At 46.5% G+C, this 13,539-nt stretch overlaps 2 long non-coding RNA genes across 2 annotated transcripts; one reads left to right on the forward strand and one right to left on the reverse strand.

Annotated features, from left to right (window-relative positions):
• Window positions 1-2,107: 2,107 nt before the first annotated feature.
• On the reverse strand, window positions 2,108-6,673 carry LOC135965394 (uncharacterized). Its single transcript, XR_010578284.1, has 4 exons — window positions 5,823-6,673; window positions 3,161-3,302; window positions 2,512-2,604; window positions 2,108-2,203 (listed from the first exon to the last, which is right to left on the reverse strand). It is a non-coding gene; the product is annotated as an uncharacterized lncRNA (long non-coding RNA).
• A 71-nt stretch (window positions 6,674-6,744) lies between these two features.
• LOC107130964 (uncharacterized) lies at window positions 6,745-13,539 on the forward strand. Its single transcript, XR_012418330.1, has 3 exons — window positions 6,745-7,098; window positions 9,960-10,056; window positions 10,470-13,539. It is a non-coding gene; the product is annotated as an uncharacterized lncRNA (long non-coding RNA).

The following is a 13,539-nucleotide window of genomic DNA, read 5'->3' on the forward strand; positions in this document are numbered from 1 at the left end:
AGAATAAAGAGAGCCACTACATCGTGAGAAAAGAAATTATTTATCAGGGTCATAGCATAATTGTGAAACTTACTATATTAACATAATTTCAAATGGACGCAATGGATAAAATCTCAAGGAGAAAAACATGATTACAAAATCACGATGAGAGTGTTTGACACAACTCTCAATCCTAAAGGGCTACACAGACCCAAAATTAGTAGAGAAGGATTCTTGTCAAGATAATTAATAAGTTTTCTATAATAGCTGCTTCAAATTTGTGAACCTAAGAATCAAGCATTCATGAGACATTTAGAAAAATCACAACAATTACTAAAAAATAAGTATTTATGGACTACATTCTCTGAACTCCACATATCGAAATTAGAAATAATTAGAAAAACAGCCTCACAAATATGGAACTATAAAAACCTATTTCTGAAGGAATCGTAAATCAAGGAAGATTACGATCAAACTTTGAAAATATTTGAAACACAATGACCACATAAATGCTGCATATTGAGACTTCTGGGGTGAGTGCAGAGAATGCTCTGCCTAGGAAGGGTCAGCAAACTTTCTCTGTGGAGGGCAGGCAGTAGCGTGCCTGAGGCCTATTGCAAAGCAGGTGACTCTGGTTAATAATAATGTGTTGTATATTTCAAAAGAGCTAAAAGAATCAATGGATATATTAATTGGCTTGAATTAATCATTCCATGTTGTGCACATACATCCAAATACCACATGGCATTTCACAAGTGCAGACGGTGATCATTTCTCATTTAAAATATTATTACTAAATTTTTTTGTATTTTTTTTTTTGAGACGGAGTCTCACTCTGTCGCCCAGGCTGGAGTGCAGTGGCCGGATCTCAGCTCACTGCAAGCTCCACCTCCCGGGTTTACACCATTCTCCTGCCTCAGCCTCCCGAGTAGCTGGGACTACAGGCGCCCACCATCACGCCCGGCTAGTTTTTTGTATTTTTTAGTAGAGACAGGGTTTCACCGTGTTAGCCAGGATGGTCTCCATCTCCTGACCTCGTGATCCGCCTGTCTTGGCCTCCCAAAGTGCTGGGATTACAGGCTTGGGCCACCTCGCCCGGCCCTAATATTTTTTACAAATAAAAATAAAAATAAATTTGGCTTTGTGGGATACTCTCCATTGCATCTCCTCATCTCTGCTGGGTTGGTCAGAAAGCAACCGTGGCAGTATGAAAATGAACACGTGTGGCTCTGTTCCCATAAGCTATGGTTAGCAGAAATGCCTCATTTAGATGAAAATATGTCACCTTTAACATATGTAGGAAGTAAGAAAAATTTTTAAATAAAACTTGACTTAAAACATCAGAGAACGACAAAATAAACCCAAAGAAACTAATAAATAGAAAATCTGTAATTATGTCCTTAAATTCGTAAAAACAGACACAAAGAAATAACAGAGAGGACCGCTGTCTTAGTCTATTTTTCATTGCTGTAATGAAATACCACTGGCTGGGTAATTTATAAAGAAATGAGATTTATTTGGTTCATACTTCTGGAGACTACAAAGTCCAGGACAATGGTGCTGGCATCTGGCAAAGGTCATCCCATGGGAGAAGGATGGAGGGCAAGAGCCAGGGCCTGAGTCGGAGCAGAAGAGGCCAGGATCACTTTAGAAAGCCCACTCTTGAGGCAACTAACCCACTCCCTCAATAATGACATTAATCTGTTTATGAGGGTGGAGGCCTGATAGGGTTTGGCTGTGTCCCCACCCAAATCTCATCTTGAATTGTAGTTCCCGTAATCCCCACGTGTCATGAGAGGGACCCAGTGGGAGGTAATGGAATCATGGGGGCGGTTTTCTCCATGCTGTTCTTCTGACAGTGAGTTCTCACAAGAGCTGATGGTTTTATTAAGCACTTCCCCATTCACGTGCCTCTCATTCTCTCTCTCCTGCTGCCATGTAAAGAATAACGTGTTTGCTTTCACGAGTGCCATGAGTGTAAGTTTCTCGAGGCCTCCCCAACAATGAGAGACTGTGAGTCACTTAAACCTCTTTCCTTTATAAACGACCCAGTCTTAGCGATGTGTTCATCAGCCGTGTGAGAACAGAATAATACAAGGCTCTTAATCTAATAACCTACTAAACACCTACCTCTTAATACTGTTGCAGTGACCATTAAATTCCAACATGTGTTTTGGAAGAAAAACACTGAAACCACAGCAATCATGAGGACTAAAAGCTGTTACTTTATCAAGAAAAAAAAAAAAAAAGACACTGTTCTAGCCAGACTGATTAAAGAGAGGGAGAGAGGAAAGTGACAAATAAGCATTATTAAAAGAGAAAACAAATCCGTAAGTGCAAATAAAATATAAGTTTTAAAATAAGATAATACTATGAACAATTTTAACTCAATGACTTCATAACTTTGAATCAGAGACAATAATTCAAAATATAATTTACCAAAGCTACTGCAATAGAAATAGACTAAGTACATAAATTTATAACCATGAACAAATGTAAAATGTATTTTAGGTCAGGCTTAGTGGCTCGCACCTGTAATTCCAGCACTTTGGGAGGCTGAGATAGGCAGATCAATTGAGGCCAGAAGTTCAAGACCAGTCCGGGCAACACAGCAAGACCTCATCTCTACAATAATAGTAATAATAATAATAAATAAAATTTTTTAATGTGAAAGGCATTTTAAAATCAACTGGCATTTCTGTCCACAGCCATTAAAAACTTGTTTCCTCTCCAGTAACAGATAATTTCCATTTTACATCAAATTTTCAAGAAATTAGAAAAAGATAGATAGAAATATTTTTGACTCTTTTCATGAGACCACTATATTATCTTAACATCAATATTATATGGGAAAGAAAAAAGTTCAATTGAGTTATGAACATAACTTCAAAAATCATAAATTTATGAAGCATAAACAGACCATATCTAGAAATGTATAAAAAGTACTACGATATTCAACAAAGGTTTAATCTCAGAAATGCAAACATTTAATGTTATGTTAGAAAATATTGGTATATACCTTCCCACTTCAATAATAACACAAGCTGATATTCACACAGCACTTCCCCTGTGCCAGGCAGCTCTCTAAGTGCTTTGAGGGCACTTAGATGAACCCATCCACACCCTTAACTGCTGCACTGGGCTGCCTCTTGTTCTAAGAGATGAAATGAGTACAGCTCACCTCAGTCGATGCAGGAAAGCCTTTAATTAAATGTGACCTCCCTGAGTGATAAATAGAAAAGATTCTTGGGCCGAGGTAGGCAGATCACTTGAAGTCACGAGTTCAAGACCAGCCTGGCCAACGTGGTGAAACCCTGTCTCTACTAGAAATACAAAAAGAAAATTAGCCAGGTGTCGTGGTATATGCCTGTAATCCTAGCTACTCAGGAGACTGAGGCACGAGAATGGCTTGAACCCGGGAGGCGGAGGTTGTGGTGAGCTGAGATCAGCCTGGGTGACAGAGCAAGACTCTGTCAAAAGAAGGAAGGAAGGAAGGAAGGAAGGAAGGAAGGAAGGAAGGAAGGAAGGAAGGAAGGAAGGAAGGAAGGAAGGAAGGAAGGAAGGAAGGAAAGGAGAGAGAGAGAAAGAAAGCAAGAAAGAAAGAAAAAAAAAAGAAAGAGAAAGAAAGAGAAAGAAAGGGGAAGGGAAGAAAAAGAAAAGAGAAAAGATACATGGTCGGCTTAATTTAGAAGGAACTTCCTTTACTTCACAGTGAGTGAATATCCAAGTTCAGGTGAAATGTTACAAATTTTTTAATTGAATAAAACAAAAGATATTAACACAAATCATTTTCGGTCAAAATAGTACTAGAAGAACCAGCCAGCACAACACCACAAGTAAAACCAACAAGTGTAAAAGATTAGGAAGGAATTTAAAGGCATCTTAGTTCTCTGCCCAGAGAGTTCAAAAAAATCTATGGAAAAATAATAAAAACTCGAACGTGATGATTATTCATTTATTTATTAACCTGCCTCTTACTGTGTCTCTCCACTAGGGTGTTGGCACCATGAATTTTCTTCTGTTTCCTTCATAGTGTTTCTCTACCACATTTAATCGTCCCTACCACATGGTAGCACTCAATGAGTATTTGCTGAATCAATAAATTCATTCACATTGAATGAAGAAACTTCCTGTGTTAGGATCCCTCAAACAAGAGTGCAGGGTATAGATCAATAAACAAAAATCAACGGCCTCTCTATACACAAGCCAGGACAAAGAGAAAACGTATTTTTTTTTAATGTATCATTTACCACAGAAAATATCCACATTACTTAAATATATATCCAACTAAAAGATCATAGAAGTTGGCAAAAATATTAGAAAATAAACCTAAATAAATGCTTCATTGTTTGAAAGAATCAATATAGAAAATACTGCACTTATTCCCCCAAGTCAATGTGTAAGTAAAACCATAATTAAAATAAACAGTAAGCGTTTTTGCAAATTTTGTGAAGCAGATGCTAGGGGTAACGGGTGCATAGAGTATGATGAAGGCACACAGCAGACAGTCGGGTCTATTAATAAGTTAATCCAATTGACAGGCAATGATGAACAAAGGAGGGGAGGGGAGAGTAAGGGTGTGGAGGGCAGCAAAAATGCAAAATACGATTTAAAGCAAATATCCAGAATACCAGCATGGGTTTATTTTATTTTGTTCCAGACAACTGGAACAAAAGACAGAACACTCAAAGTCACCTACATGGAGATGGAAACTTGTCCCTAGCAGAAGTAGCTTTGCTGTCCCAGTGAGGGGAAGGTGGGTGACTACATTTGTATGTGTAAACCAACGCGGTTACTATGGAAGGTACTCTTCTCATGCGCACACACTGGGAATAAACAATGTCAAGATGCTGCTGTGTTTGTTTTGTGCTTCCATTTCACACCATACACAAATATAGACTTCTGGTAGATTAAAGCTGTAAACAGGTAAGGAAACATAATTACAATTTTAGAAAATATCTAGGAGAATATTTGCACGCCACTGCAGTAAGGAAGAGTTTCTTCGACAAGGCACAGTAAGCACTAACCACAAAGAAAATATTGGATGGATTTGCATACAACAAAATTTAAAACTGAGTGGCAAAAGACAACAACATGGACACAGGGAAAATACAAACTCCAGACTGGAAGAAGGTATTTGCAATGCCTAAAACCACCCTTGAGGATAAAAAAGAACTATTTATAAAGGCTGGGGGAGGGGGAAGGCCCAGGAGCAAGGCTTCAGCCGTAATTAGAACATTCTAAAAAAGTTACATGGGGTTGCTGCAGAAGACATTATTTCCCTCCTTTTTATGGCTGAATAGTATTCCGTGGTGTTTCTACACCACATTTTCTTATCCACTCGCTGGTTGATGGGCACTCAGGTTGGTTCCCTCTCTTTGCAATAGTCAATTGTGCTTACATGGGCTCATTCTTGGTGGGTGCCTATAGGCCTTATTCAAATGTTTTCTGAATTTTATGTATGTTTAAATATTTCATAATTAATATCTTTAAAGATCGGCATTTAATAACGTGCATACACACTGACCTAGCAACTCCATGTCCCATTTCCTGCCCTAGGACACAAGAGCATTCATGGTTCTGCTAAAATGTCACCGTGAGAGCTGTCTCTCACCACGAAGGCTAGAACACCCCAGCCACTCCTTCCACGGCCAGGGTTTTCTCCACCTCTCTTATCGCTGCTGGAGATGGCAGCATTGGTATATTTATTTGTTGGTTTATTATGAGTTCCCCCTCCACAATCAAATACAAGCCTCCCAAGAAGCAGGGCCGGGTGGGTAGTGACTGTAGGTTGAGGGATGGCTGAAGGGTGGGCAGCCACAGCTTAACGCATGCCTACTCACCCAGGAAAGAAGGCAGCAGGTCCACGTGCAACCACACCCTGGGATCTTCAAGACAGGTGTGGACTGAAGCGAGTCATGACCAACACGTAACAGGGATGTAAACAGGGCTATGTGTTTCTGTGGATGCACAGAAAACGGCCGGGAAAAAGGAGGCTGCACCCCCAGCTGCTTTTAATCAGAAGGAACGGGGACTGTAAAACAGGAAAATTCAGCTTCATTGTCGTCTGAACTTTTTTTTTTTTTTTTTTTGATGCGGAGCCCCCAGGCTGGAGTGCAGTGGTGCGATCTCGGCTCATCACTGCAACCTCCGCCTCCCGGGTTCACGCGATTCTCCTGCCTCAGCCTCCCGCCGGGACCGGTATAGACACAGATATGCTAACATTGTGTCTGAAAACACTTCCTCGGATATAAGCTCTCACTGTTTCTCTCCTGATTATAAACCATGTCACAGCCCCCCAGCAGTTCTGAAGGCCCTGAGCCCAGGCGGGAACTCAGACTGAATCGCGACGTCATTCAGGCACTAAAAACACGCCCGGGCCCAGAGCGCTGCCCGCCTGAGGCTTCCGGTCTGCGAAACAATTTTATTTAAATTCTATGCAAAATAGCACCCTCTGCCCTTCTTCCCAGCGTCCTGCTTGCTGGGAGGCTCACTGGAGGCGCAGCAGGGAGCAGCCTGGCTTTTCCTACGGGCTCATCGAAAGCCTCGCTGGGAGAATTTCCCAAGATATTTTGCTGTTTGCTCAAACACACATTTTATATTTTAAATGCAGGCATTTGAGAGGGAAATCTGTAGCGTGTGAAGCATGGGTCTGTGGCTTTCAGCGGAGCACCCTGAAGGCCCTTCCCAAGATGGCCGGGGCTTCCGCCTGCTGCCCTCCTTCCCGTGGTGCTGAGCGCGGGCGGGGCGCGGCAGCGTCTCTCTGAGGGCGTGGGTTTGGGGGTCCCGCAGGCTGTGGTCCCGGGTGAGGGATGCGAGCAGCAGCTCTAGAGGGGAACTGGGGGAGCGTGGCTCGGTGAGGGCGTGCTCGGAACACCCTCATCCCCGAACTTGTGTGATACAGCGTCGCACAAGAAGAATTCAAAACCGCGAGAAGAGGAGGACGCGGCCAGGCTGCACCCAGCCCCGGCGCCGCTGTGGGGAGGGAGAGGCAGGCCGGGCTGAGCGGGGACGCGGGGACGCGCGCTCCCGGGCTTCTCCGGAGTCGGCCGGGGCCAGGCCCAGGACTGAGGCCGGACCGCGCGTCCCGCCCCTCACACCCCTGGAAACACCCTCAGGGTTAGTAACACAAGCTCTGGGCCCCCCCGAGCCGGGGTTGAGTTTCTTTTTTCTTTTTTTTTTGAGACGGAGTCTCGCTGTGTCGCCCAGGCTGGAGTGCAGTGGCGCGATCTCGGCTCACTGCAAGCTCCGCCTCCCGGGTTCCCGCCATTCTCCTGCCTCAGCCTCCCGAGTAGCCGGGACTACAGGCGCCGCCACCTCGCCCAGCTAATTTTTTGTATTTTTAGTAGAGACGGGGTTTCACTGTGGTCTCGATCTCCTGACCTTGTGATCCGCCCGCCTCGGCCTCCCAAAGTGCTGGGATTACAGGCGTGAGCCACCGCGCCCGGCATGGGTTGAGTTTCATGAAAAGCAGCTGGTTGCATCCTGGAGCCAGGAAAAGAGGCGCACAGGGGCCGGCGGGCCAGGGCCACGGAGGAGCAAGACCCCTGGGGAGAGGCCCGGGTCTAGGCCGGGGCCAGGGGAGCGTGGTGGAGACCTCAAAAATGGCAGCACACGGAAACAGGCAAAACAATTAAACGTAGCGCTTGTGGTAGTTTAAACCACACAGGGGCAAACGCTGTGACTCTGCCCGGATTCAGAGTGGGGGTCTGTGGCTCTCCCCGCAGGCTGCAGGGACCGGGCTCTGGGGAACCAACGGAAGGTAACAGAACGAGGCTGCTTTTCCTCCAGGCTGTTCGGTGCCGACACTTGTTCGCTGACTCCTGACTTAGAGTCCCGCGTGGCCAGAGAACTCTGGGTGCTTCGGGGCCACCATGGTGAGAGGAGAGGCCGCCCCACCAACGGAAGAAGCGATGGAGACGGTCTTTACGACCTAAGAACAGAAAGAGTTTCTTATACGCAATCTGAAAAGTAAATATTTATTTATTTATTTATTTATCCATCGAGATAGAATCCCGCTCTGTCGCCCAGGCTGGAGTGCAATGGCACGATCTCGGCTCGTTGCAACCTCCGCCTCCCGGGTTCAAGCGATTCTCCTGCCTCAGTCTCCTGAGTAGCTGGGATTATAGGCGCCCGCCACCACCACCAGCTAATTTTGTATTTTTAATAGAGACGGGGTTTCACCATGTTGACCAGGCTGGTCTTGAACCCCTGACCTCAGGTGATCCACCTGCCTCGGTCTCCCAAAGTGCTGGGATTACGGGGGTGAGCCACCGTGCCGGGCCAAAAATCATTTTTTAAATGACCACATGAAAAGTAAATGTCCTGTATCACAGAGCATTTTCTGAGGAAAATGAAAGCCACAGACCCAGAAGACATTTGTGACACATATGAAAAACAAAAACTCATTTTCGAAACATACACAGCATTGCTATGAATCATTTAAAAAAATGATTTCATCTCCTCTACAGAAGCCTGAGTGAAGGACAAGGACAGATCGTTATAAACCAGGGAGCTTGAAGAGCTAGTTAACAAGCACAGAAAATATGTTCCCCCACACTGTTAATCAAGAAAATTAAAACTGTAATGAGATGCCACATCGTATCCATGGGATTACTAAAAGTAGAAAGTTCCACAATACCCCTTGTTGACGGAGCAGGGGAGCAGCAGAAGCCTGCAGGAGATGAGACTGTAAACGTGCAAGGACATACTGGAGAAGAGTTGACAGTATCTCACTCAGGTGTATCAAGCCAAGTGCTGAAAGAAGAATTGGTTGTCATAAAGAAAACAGAAACCCAGCCTGGATGTAGCTTATCCCTCCAAGGGAAAGTTACAAAGAAGTTAAAATGAATGGGCTGCATCTCTGTGTAACAATTTGGATCAATAGCAAAGACACATTTGTTAAAGCAAGGTGTACAATGAAACGTGCAACATGAAACCATTTGTCTGTTTATTAAAACACAGAAAACCTAACTCCACCTGGCTTATGACCACACACGTGTTAGAATTTGAAAAAAAGGAAAGGGAAGGAGGCTGGCTACACGTGCACTTTTGGAAAATTTCAGCCTCTGAAGGTCTGGGGCACCAGGCAGAGACCACGGCAGCCTTCAGGGATATGAGGCCAGTCCTTCAACTACATTTGCAAGGTTTTGTTTCTTAGGAAAATATTTAAAGCAAATATTTCAAAAATGACTAACTCTGAGTGGTAGGGAGTCGCCGTTTTATAGATGATTCACTTTTTCCTGGGCTTGGAATGTTTCATTTTTTAAAAGGCAAATGAGATGCTGCCTTTCCAACAGATAAAGGCTTAGCTGGTATCCCTGTCACTGCCCAGCAGTGCCTGAGGATGCGGGGGCAGCTGCCCGGCATGGAGGCCGGGCGGGTCTGGTCCGCGAGCTCGGGTTCTCATCCTCTGCACATGCATCTGCTCCTGTGCGTCTCTGTGCACACGCTTGTATCTGGATACAGAGTCCTGCGCCCCGTGTAGATGCACAGATGTGTGCATCTGGGTAGATGGGCTGGTTCACTGTGTGAGCATGCACAGACACTTGTTCACAGTGTGTGTGCATCCCTGCAGTGTGTACATCTGGACAGGACCCTGTGCTCCCTGTCTCTGTCGCTGAGATGTTTCCTAGCTGTGCACAGAATTCACTCTCCTACTGGAGGGCTCTGACTGAAAGCCCTGATGGGGCAGGCCTTCTCTTGACGCTTGGTTAACGTATACCTGTTCCATCTGTGTGCCCACATCTGCTCTCCTCCCTCCCTCCTTCATAGCACTTACCCCTCTGATACGGTTTGCTGGTGTCCCCACCCAAATCTCATCTTGAATTGTAGTTCCCATAATCCCTACGTATTGTTCGAGGGATCCCATGGGAGGTAATTGAATCATGGGGGTGGTTGCCCAGATGCTGTGGTTCTCGTGATAGTGAGTTCTCTTGAGATCTGATGGTTTTATAAGGGGCTTTTCCTCCTTTTTCTAGGCACTTCTCCTTGCTGCTGCCACATGAAGAAGGATGTGTTTGCTTCCCCTTCTGCCATGATTTTAAGTTTCCTGAGACCTTCCAGCCATGCTGAACTGTGAGTCAATCAAACCTTTTTCCTCTATAAATTACCCAGTCTCTGGTACGTCTTTATTAGCAGTGTGAGAATGGACTAATACGTTCTCCTAATGTAGTATATATGTGTTGGCTCATTTGTCACTGCCTGTCCATCTCCAGTCTCTAGAATATGAGATCTGTAAGAATAGGGACACTGTCTATATCAGCTGTTCATGGCTCAGTCCCAGTGCCTGGAACAGCATGAGGCATCTGGCATGTGCTTGACAAACATTTGCAGGGAATATATGTGCATGAACATGCATGTGCGGAAACAGGTGCATAGGAACATGGATTGTGGACGTGCCTGTATGTGCGTGCATATGTATACCACTATGTGTACATAGCTTATTGTGTATTTGCAGTGAGGTTTTCAAACCTCTGTCTTGTTTCCAGGATTTCCTGAAGACACTATCACAGTCAAGTGGTCTGCCTGGTACTGAGCCATAAGACCACCCAGCATGTCCTCACCCACATGGACAGGTGACAGGGGGCTCTGAGTATGCCTCAGTGCACCTTACGCGCCTGTGAAGGTTGGGAGCCTGAGTGCAGCTCCTGTGGCACTGCCCACGGGCAGGGAGATGCCTCCTCAGTGCTCCTGACCCTCGGTGGAGGAGTGGCCAGCGTGTCTGCTGGCAGTGCATCCACACAGATGTCCTGCACCCAAAGGGCAAGTGGGAAACAAAGGAAAATGTCTGTCTGAAGGAAAAGGCAAAGCAATTTGGATTTCTGCAAGAAAATGAGACTGCATGTGGCACTGTAAATCCCCTTGCTGTTGAACTTCTCGCGCCCCCCAAATACACCCTTCATATTGACATGTCTGGAACCTTAAACTGAACCAAGTTGAAAAGTGAGATTAATTAGGGCTGAGTTAACAGTTAACACATACAATGAAATATTGAATGAGGCTTACTGAGCAAACAAGAATATACAGAAGTGGAGGAGACAAAGAGGATATTAAAAATGCAGAGAGTGATGAGGCAGATAGCTGCGACAAATAATGAAAAACAGTAAAGGAGATAAGGCAGATACTGGAGGAGCAAAGAGTCTCTGAAATAGATGTCGGTATCGAAAGATGCTAAACACGCTTCTAAAGAGGCTTTCTAGCCGACACAGGGAGCTCACTGATGGATGAAGTAGAAACATTTTTAAATGGAATCAAACAGGGCAAAGCGGGAGAAGAAAAAGAAGCAGGTAAACCAGTAAATTAACTTTCCTTGCGTGTGCCGTATACTATTTGTGAGCGAGCAGTGAATGCTGTGGATCCCTGGAGGGGCTGGGGGCTGCGGTGGGAGGGTTTCGCTGCAATGAAGCAGAGGTGGTGCCTTTGGACCTCTTCTCCTGAACCTTCAGGGAGAGACGCAGAATATTCAAAATGTGAAGATGCAACGATTCAAATGAGTGTGCAGGTTTTCAGGGTGGTTGCTAAACCCAAAAAGACCGACAGCTTCGGGCGAAAGACTGCAGAAAGACCAGCTTTAAATTTTTACTGAAGCAATGGGAAATTTACCTCGTAAGCCTTGAAAACTTCCCAAAGGGGTTCCTGTTCGTTCCTGTGGATCCTAATGGGCCAGCGTAGACCTGTTAGTCAAAAGAGGATTTACCTACATTGCACACTCGTTCGGACTGGCAGGGAAGTCAATGCCACTTCCAGATGTTTGCAGGGCATGAACCCTGTCCGTTCCCATGCCCTCCAATGGCTGTTACACAGGGATGCCCACTTCTGGACAGAAGTGATTCATGCAAATGAGAACCATGACCACAGAAGGTTTTGTGCATTTGGTTATTTCAATATTTAAGTGTATGCATGAATGCTCAGGGTAAAAACGCTTGGAGTTTAACTCAATTAAAAATGTATACATTATTCATCTTCTATGGACTGTCCACCATGTAACCCAGAGAGCTGAGGGGGTAGAAATACATTCATTCATTCACTGTCTCCTTAAATATTTACTGAGCACTTGTTGCACGTCGAATAACTCCTTGTTGTAGGTTCCTCATGGTGGCTCTGCAGGAAGGATGCAGAGTGTCCTGAGGGGCTACTGGGAAAGTCCACTTGGGGTTGAGGGATCTGGGAGAGCTCCCTGGAGGAGGAGGTGTTGGACTACAGCGATGGGAACATGGAGGAGCTGGAGCGAGACGTGGGTGCCAGTCAGCACAAGAAAGACCCGCACAGAGAAAGTCAGGCTGGGGTGAGAGGGAGCCCCCCGAGCTGTGAGCTCAGCCTGAGACCATGGGAAGCCACCGAGGAGCTGGGGAGCCAGGCTGAGTCTGACCCCACTGATGCAGATTCCTCTGTGGGCTTGGGGAAGGCCAGAGACAGAGCCGCAGGTGGGGGCTTTGGTGAAGGGAGCGAGAGTGTGAGCCAGTGCCATGTAGAGAGAACAGATGCAGGGATGCCAGCCAGGGTGCCCTTGGCCAAGAAAGAAAGGTCCAGCAGGCGCAGTATCAGAGCAGGGTCCCAGAGGAAGGCAACAGGGACAGTTCTGGTTTCTTACCTCGGCCACTAGGAAGATGGTGATGCTCTGAGGGTGATGAGGCCACAGGGTGGGAGGGAGGAGGAGGAGCCTCCCCCTGCAAGCTCTGTTAGGGGGGCACACATCAGTGGCTCCCCACCACCCTCTGGACGAAGCCCAGAGCACAGAGCACTTGAGGCTACTGGGTGTCCCTGGTCCCCGCTCCGCCAAACAGCTCTCCTGTCGCCGGCCTAATCTCCATGGCCGGGCATTCTGAACCCATGCATCCAGCTCCCAAGTGGTTCACAGGCTCCCAGCCCAGGCCACGTGCGTGTGCTGTCTCCCTGTGGGAGAGGCTCCTGTCCTAGACCCATGCACCTGCTCCCAGCTCGGCCCTCACCTTAAAGGCCCCTTCCAGGGTCAGGGTCCCAACTGGGAACCCCCATTCTGGGCTCTGCAAATGCCTCCCAGCACTTACTCCCCACAATGCTCTGTCCGAGGGTCTTGGCCTCTGGCTTGTGAGCTCACAGAGGGCCGCGCCCTTGCACTCACCTTCCCGTTCACCTGCAGGGCCAGGCCTTGTGCCGGCATAGAGGTGAATGGGCACACGCTTCCCATCTGCTGGGGAGATTCTCGCTCTGCTGGCTCTGCCTCACCCCTGGGGGCTCTGCCAGCTCCTCAGAACCCTGAGTCTGGGGCATGACGTGGCCTCAGGTCTGGGCCAGATGACGTAGTGCAGGCTCTAGGCCCCGGGACAGACGTGGCACCTCCTGCATCAACTCTGTTGCTGGCCTCACCAGGGCTTCCCTCCCCAAGCCTCAGGGGCTGCGGGGTACCCACCCGCTCCACAGAACACGTGCGCGGGCCTCCAGGAGATGGTTAATAGAACGGATAGGTTTTAGGGAAGTTTGTTTTTATAGCTCTTACATTTATTTATATTTATCAAATATGTACCCATCACTAAAATCTCTTCCGAGCATTTTCAAAAATTAAAGAGTTGCATCTAAAAA

Source organism: Macaca fascicularis, chromosome 10, assembly GCF_037993035.2.
Source record: "Macaca fascicularis isolate 582-1 chromosome 10, T2T-MFA8v1.1".
In the NCBI taxonomy this organism is placed as follows: domain Eukaryota; kingdom Metazoa; phylum Chordata; class Mammalia; order Primates; family Cercopithecidae; genus Macaca; species Macaca fascicularis.